The sequence below is a fragment of the Varroa destructor genome, unplaced genomic scaffold, assembly GCF_002443255.2.
Source record: "Varroa destructor unplaced genomic scaffold, Vdes_3.0 BEIS01000004.1, whole genome shotgun sequence".
Taxonomy (NCBI): domain Eukaryota; kingdom Metazoa; phylum Arthropoda; class Arachnida; order Mesostigmata; family Varroidae; genus Varroa; species Varroa destructor.
Window position 1 is genome coordinate 39,653,441 of NW_019211457.1, and position 12,222 is coordinate 39,665,662.

Consider the following 12,222-nt stretch of genomic DNA (forward strand, 5'->3'; position numbering starts at 1 on the left):
AGAAACATCGGGAGGTACGGAAAAGTACTAAGGATTGTAGCGCCACGAAGGTATCGTAACTTCCGGAGTAGTACCAATGACACAGGTCTGCGGGTCGTCCAGGGAAGGGTCGGGAAGAATGGAAGGCGTTCGGCCGGCTAAGGCAGACATGCAGCGGCTCTTTCCCTTGGTCCTTTTCAAGGATTCCTTAGATTTTTTCTTTAAGTGTAAAACGGATTCCCGAAAGACTCAATCTGAGCAAGCAATGTGACGCTCCGCGACGTTAACAGCCATCTACCATTCACTACCCGCTATAAACCTGACTGCTGCTCCTTAGCGCATTCGTCGCGGCCAAAGCCCTACATATACTGCTGGGGAGCGCTAAAGCTGCTCGAGCGGAGCGTTAATCTGCACGTCGAATCGGAAGGCCTATACGAACATCTACACCGACACATTTATACAGAAAGACGCTTACAGATGAATGTACGCACTAGAGGCTCCCTCCCACCGTCCACAGTCAGATCTAAAGTTGCAGACAGGCGAACGGATACACAGCACCTGGCCAGCAAGAGACACAAAAAGACACCGCAATATTTTACGCCTTGCATGAGTGATTTTCCAAACAAGAGCGCCTTTGATGTTAGGCGACAAGCAGACCTCGACCTAGGTGTAGGAGTTCGGAGGCGATGGGGTAACGCATTAAGACGAGCAGTCATTAGGACGCAGCAGAGAAGTCTGAAGAGTGGCTGGGCTTCATGAACGTTCGTTTATTGCTTCTACGGGTACCTGTCGTACAGAAACAGCATAAACATTTTCCAGCATCGTAGATCTGAACCGCAAGAAAGAAAACGAATTACCTAGAAATCGACGCCCATGAATGAGCCGTCATGAACGATGGCGGTGGCACAATTGACGACGTTTAGTACCAAAGACACTATCAACACGTAACTGGTTATGTAACGCTGTAAGTTGGTAAATTATACTGAATCATACGTATGCGGCAATGGTTCCTTTGCAGAGTACCGAAATGTGGGCTGAAACTTTAGTACTTCAATCATCAGCTATGCTTCAAGTTATTGCGATCTTCACAGTGGCTTCACCGAGAGTTGAATATGATGACGTAAGTATAATGGCCACGGAGTATGTAAAGATGACTAGTCATGGATGACGAAAACAACATACGGCATTAATAGTTTGCCGTTTCTAAAGACTGCGCTAAATTAACTGGAAGACCTTTTTTTGTAGAGGTATAAACAACACATCTTCCCTTTGTCATTATCTCTAGAATGCTTCCTAGTACAAATTTAGCCTACTGAAATGTCGAGTAGTTTCTAGTCCTATTACATAATAGTTCATTTTATGTCACCCTTTTTTTCTTTCGATATCGCGCGTTTCGGTGATCTTAGCCTATTCTAGAATAGAATAGCCAAGAGCCACATTCGAAAGTGTATGTGTACATATAGAATAAAATCGTTGATTCCAATTGGCTTCATACCATCGCAAAAACATCGCAAAGTAGATAAGGCGACCATTGGCTTTCCTACTTCAAAGTCTCAGTATCACTGAAGGCATCGACGCATATTGGCGGCTTGTACCCTAAATGTCTATAATTCAACTAAATATCCAGGATAAAAAATAATAAATGTAAATATATGGGATACCCGAGAAGAATAAATAGCTTATTGAATTGATAATTAAGACGGTTCCAGTTTAGCCACTGAGATTATTCCGTTCCATCGATCCGTAGGAATAATACATAACCCAGATATTCACTTCATGGCCTTACTGATTTAAACGGGTTTTTAGCTCCTTGATTTGAACCTTGTTGAAATACGTTTGCAAACCAGTGCCATCTAAATAGAGAGACTCCAGCTCTCTGTCACTGTCTAAAGAACTGTGGGGATTTTTAGTAACGAAATACTATTTTTATGAAGCACGTATTCGACAGTGCACGTCCAATTCGCCGTTTTCTCTTAAAGGAAACTGTGCAGATGCATTAAACTTCAAGTTAATATACGTTGTCTCTCACTCTTATTACTAAGACTTCGCTTACGAGTTCGGTAGAAATGTTTAGACTACTAACTGGCGTTTTATTCTTTGCTCTTTCCGAAGGCAACGTTAAGTAACAAGGCCAGCTGATAAATAAAGGAGCATTCAATGGCCTGATCAATTAGTCCACAATTGGTCAGCACGCTACATTTAATCAAATCTGACTTAACAAAACCATAGCTGCACCTATGTGTAGCGCTACTTGAATGTGTTTAGACCCTCTTGTATTAGGAAACAAGCGAATATAAAGCAAACGAATAGAGAGATGCTATCGTACGACAAAGTATCGCTGTCTGGGTTACTTTTCAAAGCTAAGGTTAACCCTAACCCCTCTTAGAAACCTTCACACAATCCGATACAGGTTTCCCCATCTGATGTGAAAATGTTCGCACGTTATATAGGAAAACTTTACCTTTATCTTCTATGTATAATGGTGTGTATGTAAGACACCGATGGATTTGGTATCTCTACGTCATATTCATGCACCGTCTGCTACTAAAGCGTATACTAATGTACATCTTTTCAGTAAGGCGTGGTAGGTTTGCCCCATCGTCAGTAATTAGACGAGGTGGTGGCTCTGAAGTGATCGCGTGAACGAGCGGACATGGTATGTGCGGCATAGGGAACTGTCGTATAGAGAATGGCATGAAGAGTTAGGATGGCACTGACCACCAGCGACCAAGATGGCGTGTCAGGGTATTATTGCCTTAGTGGTGTCGAGGTCTAGTTCTCACTGCCCTGCATGTGGCTGTCTCGTACTACATTTGTTCTAATTACATTTTTGTCTCGCCGGTCACTGGCCCGCGTATTTTCTTCTCAATTGTCATGCACTGGGTAGCCTCGGGGGTGGCTACGGCCCAGCTCTGAGTCAATTCTGCGCATACCGTCCTGTGGCCACTCCCCGACTGGGGCTATCACTCTCAAAGAGTGCTTTCCGCACTGTGAATTCCAACATAGCAATGTTAGTGGTGGCAGAAGTCTAAAGGGGGGATGATATTCCTGTGCATGCTTTAATTAATACCCCGTGCGTGCTCAGCAATTGGACTTACAATCGGTGGTAATAGTAAAGGGTTGCAATGTCTTTGTTACTATTTCATCACTTCAGTCCAGTGAAATCAAGAGTATACTTGGAAGCTATTTTATTTGACGATTCCGCTTTATTGGATCACTCACTGCGTACGACAACGGTGATCTTTCCCATCATTTCACGTCTAGATGCACTCTTCTTGATAACGCCAGTTACTATAGCAAGTGTACTACTATTACGCCAGACGCAAGTAAAATTACTGAACAGATATTTGTGTGTCTGCTTACATTCGTGAGTCTACGTTCCGCTATATGCTGTACACCCGATTCTCACCTCATGAGAAGCTTTACTTTCGTATCATGTATGAAGGACATTTTTCTACGTGCTCCTTAGGAGAACAGAGACAATAGTGTATATTATAGTGGCAGAGAGTTCAGCAATGCAAACCGACGAGAAGCGTGGAGTTCGGTCGTTGTTCGAGAGTTGAACATTATGCCACTAAACTAACCGCATCGTGCAAAACAAGTCGCGCGTTTGCTCGACTGACGAGCAAAGCGTCGAGCAACCAAAGAAAATGCCGCTGCAACATGGGCTCTGCCCCAGTCTTATTTGTCATTATCTGTCTTGTTCTTTCTCTTTCCCATGGGCTCTCTTTTCTCGAGACTACCAAATTCGCCCCGAGCAAGCGAATGAACTTGGTAAAAAGATATTCCCTGAGCGAGGTGACAGGGAACGGACAAAACAGGGGCAACGTCGGAGAACGATTGACGGATGGAAAACAAAACTGAGTTAGACCGCAAAGGGAAGAGGACTTGTGGCGGCGGACGAAAACGATGTCTATGGACCTATTGCCGCCGATATATTGAATAGTGAAAGTTGCAGCAGCAGCAGCAGCGTTAACGGGAATAGCTCGCAGAATGTACGAGGCACGAACACAACGAACACGATGCCATGACAAAACGGACGAAAAAAAGGGGCGGACGGTAATTTGGTTTTTACACCCAGAATTCACTCACAAACACTTCACTAGGAATCGACACCCCCGTCCCAACTCGTTTGGCTTATGGGGCTGGCTTTTTGTTGGATGCTTGACGCGGTTCTGACGTACATAGCCGATCATACATATGTAGATGTTTCGAGATCAGTAACCTTTTGGCCCATAAGCACTTGCCTCTTAACAGTTTCCATTGATTTTCACATATATATACAAACGATTTTCTCCCCGTTACGAGTTGTAAGTAAACTCTGAATTATACTGAAAGACGTTTCTTGCATGGTTGATATATTTTTCGGGGCATGTATTCAAAAATAAGGTCAGCTACTCGTATTCTATAGCTACTTCTGTAATAATTACCGTTGACTACACAGACAGTAAAAGAAACCTGGAGAAATAGAACAGAAATGTAGGCCTGATGATTACGCGAGTAATGCGCGTTTACAAACAACGACCACGAATCTCTTTAGTGATGAGGCTGGGACCTGCGGTAATGCTTCCTAACCTACGACGGGTCCGTCGGCGTGTTGAGCCTTGTAACACGCAGTGTCAAGTGTTGATGGAGTCAGATACAGTAAAACCTGTCGTACTATAATACAAAAGCGTGTGTATCCTACGTTGTAAGCTATTCTATACCGCCAGAAATTTGTCTGTCGGTGCTTTCGAAATTTGGCCTATGTAACTTTGTTGTACTAGTAACAGGGCAAAAGAAGCAAGCATTGAAATGCTCAACTTTTAAGACGAATGCCATTGTAATTTCTAAAAGTTGATGATTCTTAAGTATGTCAATGTAATAAGTCCTCACCCCAGGAAAACTGTTTCACAAAAAAAAAAATAGCTTCTTTTGATTTTGACACAATCTGGACGTTATCTTTGTCAAGCTATAACAGATGGAACTCAAGTATTATTATGATTTATATGATAACAGGAGATTAAAAAAAAAATTAAAAAGGTCTCTTTACCTAACGCTATTGTTATGTGGTATTCGTGATCAATTATATGCCAGTATCGAAGTGTTCTGGTCTCTTAAAAACACAGCGACTGATAAGCGAGTAATACGAAATCATTCTCAGCGTGCGACCTAGGCGTCATGATCATGCTGAAAGGAGGCTTGCTTACAGCCGTCGCAGGACCACCGCGTTCTACTCAGGGAAAAGAGAAAATTAGCATTGATCATGATTATGATAGCGTTTTTACTATGTAGCTGAAGTGTGGTCGGCTTCGGGATGGACGAGTGAGGCCGAGGTATTCTTACTGCGGAAAGTAAGTAATTCGACTAGCGTATAAGGGTCGACTCCCGTTGAGCCCAAATAGGCTTGCCAATTTATTGGAGGGATTTGGCATCAGTGCAGTGTGATACGGTCTGGTGGATTGGTCGGCACTGGTCAAGAGCTTATAGCCATGAGTGTTCTGCGTTCGCCTATTTGTGCCTCTCTTCCTTTTGCTCTCTGTGTTTGCGTGCTTTGCAGCAGCATCAGCATCAGCAGTAACGTTGAGTGCGAGAGGAGTATACAGCTACCAGACGGCGAAGCTAATAGCTGCCGTCTTCGTTCGTTCAGCTTCTATTGCTTGCCTATAACTGTAGATACAGTAGCAGCAGTGATAGTAGTAGTTGTAGTAGTAGTGCAATAATCAACACCCAGCCAACCCCGAATGCTTCGCTTCCATTTTCTCCTTTCTTCCGCTTTCTATCTCCTCGCCCTGTCCCACTCCTGCTGTTTCTCTGTTACTCATTGTAATTAGCTGGCTTCGAAGAATCAGCGTCGTAATGCGATTGTCCTGTTCAAGTCTAGACCTTCTCCTGTCATCCTTGCAGACATCCGTCGGAGCTCTTCCACGATGCACCGGAGGAAGGAGGATTGTCGCCGTCGCTGCTGGCGGTAGCCTGCGTTCGCGGCGGTGGCGACCGTACCAACAGCTGATTCAGAAGCGGCTTAAGAAGACACATCATGGAACACGTACGCTCGAAGGCCAGTGCGATCGTTCAACCACATTCCAAAAAATTCTTCTTCGTTCAAGATCCTACCGGAAAAAGAAGAAGCGCGTTTCAACTGTTTGCTCGACTGCTGGCCTAATCGGTCTCCCGTCCGGGGGAGAGGGAAGGCTAGAAACGTCGAAATCTCCCTGGCGGGATTTCCTGACAGCCGATGCCGGCCTCGATCGCTGCTTGCCACATTGGTTGGACGGACGTTATCGCTTTGAGCCTTCCAGGTCAACTCTTGCACCCTCCAGCGGTTCTGTCTGTACAGAAAAGCTGGGTGCTTCTACCAACTTTAGCTAGATTCCACTGTCAGCTGTGGGCCGTTGAGACGGTGACGCGGGTAAAGAGAAGCAGGTGCCGTCAAGTGGTAGGGAAGCTGACGTCTAGTCCGACGATGTCTAAGCCAAAGCCATAAGCATCCGGTCCCGCCACGAATAGCCCCAGCACTAGCCGTAGCGAAAGCCTGTCTTTTTGCCAACTGCACTTCATTATAGCTGATGACCCTAGCATTGTGCTCGCCGCCTCAGCCACTCATCGATGAGATCGTATTAGTTCGTATATTGATTAGGGGTAAATGACAACTACTGACAGTATGAACCTACCTTCACTCGTGTAGCCATCAGCTACTATCCATGTAAATACGCCCCCATAATGAAGTACATTCTATGTCCATTGACTTGGTTGGACATGATGCCTTGTGCTCAAAATTGTGTGAGTTTATTGCTACTGTAATCGTACTATCACTTGTAATAAACACAATAAAATTGTTATTAAAATTCTCTAGCCAAAACTAGCTTATGCAACAAGAGTTAAGTACACAATTGAATTCTAACAGGGCCATTGAACTATGAGTTTCGAAAGGGATAGCCTTTTGTTGTATGAATAAATACAAGATAATGTGGCTATTTCCATTAATTTTGACACACAATTACAGGGTTACAATTGGCCACTGGCAATCCCACATACGAACGGCTAGTTCACGTGATATTACTGCATCGGCTACTAAATTGACTATCTAAAAAAAAAAAACAGGGTTTAACCAAATCACGGCTCATGGCTTACCCACTATACGTTAACTCGCCTTATGGATTTATGAGATAGTACTGTAGTGAGTCTGCACCTTATATATGTAAGTTGCGCAAAAGCATCGACTGAGGTAAAACACACGAAAGCCTGTCATACCATCCGTTGCACGCATTTCACCTACATGCTGGGCCATATATTGGCGCATTGTGCATTCAGCCTCTCGGCTGGACCTTTGGACCGTTGACTCAGATCCGGGTTCTGATCTTTTTCCGACTTTATAGGGCCGTCCGTCGAACTCTGTAACGCCGTACCTACTTCGACAGAAGCAAAGCAGCATGCAGAGAGCGCACCGGTCATTACCTGATGCTCCTGAGCCTGTGATGGACAAGGCGGAATAATTGTTATTTCTGATGGATCGTCGACTAGGAGTAAAGGGCAAAGTGGTCGGCATGCGAACAGGCAGAAGAAACGATGTGCAGCCACCGCGAGCGAATAGCCCAGCAAAAGCAGTACAGAAAGGACCAAAAACTGCTCGAGAACAAGGGAAAATCAGTTCCGTTGAAATACTTCTTACTACTAAAGTCGTAGCTAGTTGATCGTCAGGCTGAAACACAATCTGGCGAACTTTAACCCACCGAACCTGGCAGAAACACTCTGGTTTACGTTGCACGGTTGGATCAGGGTGATTGTCAGATACCTGTCGTTCTCTTGGCCTAGGAAGAGTAAGAACTTGTCCTATGTAAAAAAAAATAAGACCGCAGGAACTTGACGCTAAACGAATCACCGCCACATTTGTTAGCATTAAAATCGCTAAACTACTCAGTCTGCTCTCTATAGCCCGCTGCGCAAGAGCCACTGGCTCTGTCGGTATTATACATATATTGCGGACATGTAAATTAACATAACATTCTTTGTTCACACATACTTTTCAGTATTTCTATAGTATATATGTATATGATATACGTAGACAGTTTTCTGTCGACAATCTCTTCTGTTTCTCTGTTCGGCAACATAGCTGAGTGATATCGCTGAAAAGGTTAGGGCCATGCTTAGTGAGGGCTCGGCAGCCGCGGGTCTCAAGACTCGTTACCATCGGTTTCATTCGGGATGGCTGGGACTACAATTGCAATAAGAATAGCGGACATACGGCAGAGCACAGAAACGGTCGGAGGCGATTTGTGCGTTGTCACTAGTGGCTTCGCTAACCCGACCTCGCAAGCCTCGGCAGTCCTGGCGCCGCAAGACCGCCAAGCCATAACCCGTCCATTCCGGGTAATGAATACCCAGAAAGGAAAGTTGTACACTGTTTCTGCTTCCCTTAATGCATGCGCGCAAGTGCAGTCAGCCCGCCGGTCGGCCGGTTAGTTGGTGATTGGGCGCCCCTCCGCACCAGTTCCTCCAAGTTTTCTGCATAAAGCTGCTGAGACAGCTTCGTTTTAGCAAGCTTTCCAGCTTGCTCACGCAGCGCACAGTGACCTGAGGATCAATTGGCTATGTTGAAAAAAAACCAACAACAATAATGGCGCCAACAGTGATGAGGAGGACAAGTGGCCTGGAACGAGTTCGTGGCGGCAGCGGTACTGAGAAGCAGGAGCACCATTGGAGCCCGCGTCTCGCTGGCAGTCACTTTGCAGCGTCTGTTTTAAATGCCTTTCGAGACATTTGCTGCATCCTTTCTACATAGTTGCGTATTCTAGGCTGACGTTGCCTATTCCAGAATCCAAAGGCTATCTGAAGGCGCTGATCAATTTGGCCTGCTCGCTCGTTTGCTTGTCCCTCCCCTCTCTTTTCTCTGTTATGATTCGTAGCCTAATCTTCAATCTCACGGCTCATAGATCACCACTCCTTTTCTACATCCTAGGCCCTTACGTGTACCCCTCTTCTCGCTCGGCTCTTTAAAGGCGTCTGTCCTTTGATCGGCCGCCTCTCCTCCCTCCTTCTCCACTTCTCTCGCTCTTTTCTCTCACCTACTTTTTTAGCGCGCTAACGCTGTTTAAACAGCTTAAATGTTAGAAGTCAAACGACGCTTTCGGGGTATAGCGCGTATCTAATAGCGAAGGACTAAGATACAGCTTCCCTGGGTTCTGTAAACTCATTTTCTCGCTTTTTTCCTTCCTGCAACCACCGAACACGAAGAGTAGAGTGGTACAGCTTCTGGTTTCGAAAAGAAGCAAGCGAAGAGGCCAGCTCAGAAGCCGGCAACCGACCCGTCAGGAAAGTAGTAGGTCTAACCGCTCCCGTCGAAGTTTGAACGGCAGTAGTAACCAAGACGAAGAAGCCTAGCGGAAGTACAAAAGTGGAGGACAAAAGAAAGAAAAAAAAATCTGATATTTTTCATGAATAAGTACAAAATATGCTGATCCCTGCAAAACGGATTGGAGTTTCGCGACTCCTGTGGCGGGGATGGCAGCGGAAGTGGGCTGCTTTTGAGAAACATTTTCTTCCTTCTTGTGTTGGTCGTTCGTTCACTCCCACTTGCCCTTCTGGTCGATCCGGGTTAAACGAAAATTCGTTCGACTAGATTGGTGCCCCTTTATCCTGTTCCGACGGTCGACGATAAATCGGCTAGGCCGCGATGGCTCTAGGGGATGTTTAAGAGTACGTGGGACCCCAGAAGAGTTGAAGAACCGCGGAAACGTAGAGAGGTAAGTAGACGAGAAAGGTGAAGGCCGAGAATCTTCTCCAAGACCAGTGACTGCCTAAGACTATTTCCACTGCTACAACTAATGCAGTAACGGGTAAACTGTAGAGTTTGGTGCACTGGAGACAGACAAGAAGTGTGGGGCAGGTGAAAGAGATGTGTATAAAAGTCCAGGGAAATGGCCGAGCGGGCTTGAGTCATAAGAAGGGGATATAAGGGAGAAGGAGCAGATAGGTGCAAGTAACTCGCCGGTCTTGCCAGTGGCAATCCGTCACCTTCATAGACAGCGGAACAGTGACTGTACGTAGGGCAGTCGACCATCCTTTCCCGTCTGAACCTGCTCCCCATCTTCCTGCGCCGTCCTTTTTCAGCCTTTTCACTTCCAGACAGTTCCTGCCTGAGCTTCTGCTGCTAGCTAGGCAAGATTGGCACCTTCAACTACCATTGTGCCGCCCACTTGACCGACGCTCGACGGTTGTACTGGAGTCGTAGCTGCTGGCACTGCCACAAGCGCCGTTAAGAATGCCCTGACGGCGTACTTTGCCCTCAGTTACATTCTCGACCCTAGAAAACGATCCTTTTCTTGCTTCCTTAATCGTAGTGTTACATCACAAAGATAACTCGTTGCCAACCGGTCCAAAACTGCATTGACTCGACAGTACAGCGCTTCCTGTAAGGACACTTTATGGACACAAATGGGAGAGAGAGAGAGAGAGAGAGAGAGAGAGAGAGAGAGCGAGAGGGGATAAAGGATGTTTAGGAGGAAGCGGCGCCGGTGAACAATGTGCTTGGGAATAACTCTTTACTACAAGCTCACGATGGTATCTCAAAGAGCGCTAGTAGTCGTAATTGCATGTTGGCTAAATTGAACCTATTTATCCTCACCACCCTGAAGTTATCACCCACCTTGAAAGCTTCAGCCAGTCGCAGACAGCGGCTCTGCACAGAGCTGGCTGTACTTTTTTTCTACGTGCTTCGTAGCTTGCTGATTATCTACCTCAAGAGCTACTTGATGATCTCTCATAAAAATGACGACAACCACTTCACAATTCCTTGAAGTTGGGAACAATAAGCAGCCGCTGGTTGGCCACACCCCGAATCCCCTTTACAAAAGAGCGAGAATAGGCCTCTATTTGATGCAGTTTACTTTTTCTGTCCGATGGTAAACGTGGCCTTCGGGCGGACACTCCCGCGTATTCGTTGTCATTTTGTACCAATTTAATCACGATGGTCCTTTACACAGAGTCCTCTCAATGGGCACATACATTTGTCACACAGATAAAACCGAGATAAATCCATAGCTTTTAATTAGGTTAATTAAAGCCGTCAGTCCAGGAAGAATATGAACACCTACAAAAAATTGTGCTAGCTCACGATGGACGCATAATGTATTTAAAAGGCGTTATCTCACTTACAGATGCAGAACCCAGATAGAAAGTAAGAAGATGCTGTGTCTGTTTGTTATAAAGAAGACAAAGGGTAAAACGTTTCCCATTTTGCGACAGTTTTATATGCTGTGTTCTGTATTCGTAGGGTATTAAAGCCTTAATTCTGTTGCATTTGAATTCGTTGAGAACGCATAAAGCTGCACGAATATGGACCGTAAAGCAAGTAACAGTGAGTATGTTATAAAACGCTTTATCTATATTGATTATGCCTAGACATAGAAGGATTTGTTTAGGTGGATTAGAAGCTGTCTTAAAATGTATTACATTTATTTTTCTTTTTATAATACTTTATTGGCTGCAGTTGTTAGAGAAATAATATAATAACAGGCTGTATAGAAATTGAAATTCATACACCTATTGAATATCTTAGGGCTAATGTTTAGCATAACAATAAACAAGCTTTTTTAAAGCTAAGTAACCAGTTTGCGACTACTATATATCTATATATACTGCCGCGGTACCCTAAAATAGATCTGACACCGACGACTGGACTACTATAACTACTAATCAAAATAGTGAATACGTAACGTTATTTGAAAAAACGCTCGCTAATACGTAATACAGCAGTTCAAGGTATCAGCCAATTTATATAATTTGTTTAGCTTCTTGGATTAAGTGAACGATCGAGTTTTGCTGCAGTTACTGTAAAACAGAGCAGCTTGCGTTGTGACTGAGTAGCATTTTCTCTGCCACTTTGTGCTTCTCTGTTGTTTGCTCCGGACTACCGCGCAGCACTCGCAGGAGTAAACTTTCCCCGCCACCGGTGGGGTGTTACCGCCAACCATCAGGCCGAGCAAAGGGACCCAACCAGTGCAGGACAAAGCTAAAATTTAATATTCCGTTCGTCCTTTTTGTTTCATGAGTTGGCGAAAAGGGTAGTCATGAGTCTGAGGCGAGATAAAAGACGCGACGGCGGGAGTAGAGGGCTGGCGTTCCCTGCGGGTAGTTCAGGCTCATGAAGGGCTAGCGCTGGGCAGACTGCGCGGGCTCCAGGGGGACTCCCCTGGAATTATGGACTGCTACGGGATACGGGTGTTGGTTCCAAACTAGCCTTCGTTCCGCTACCCAGTCGTTGCG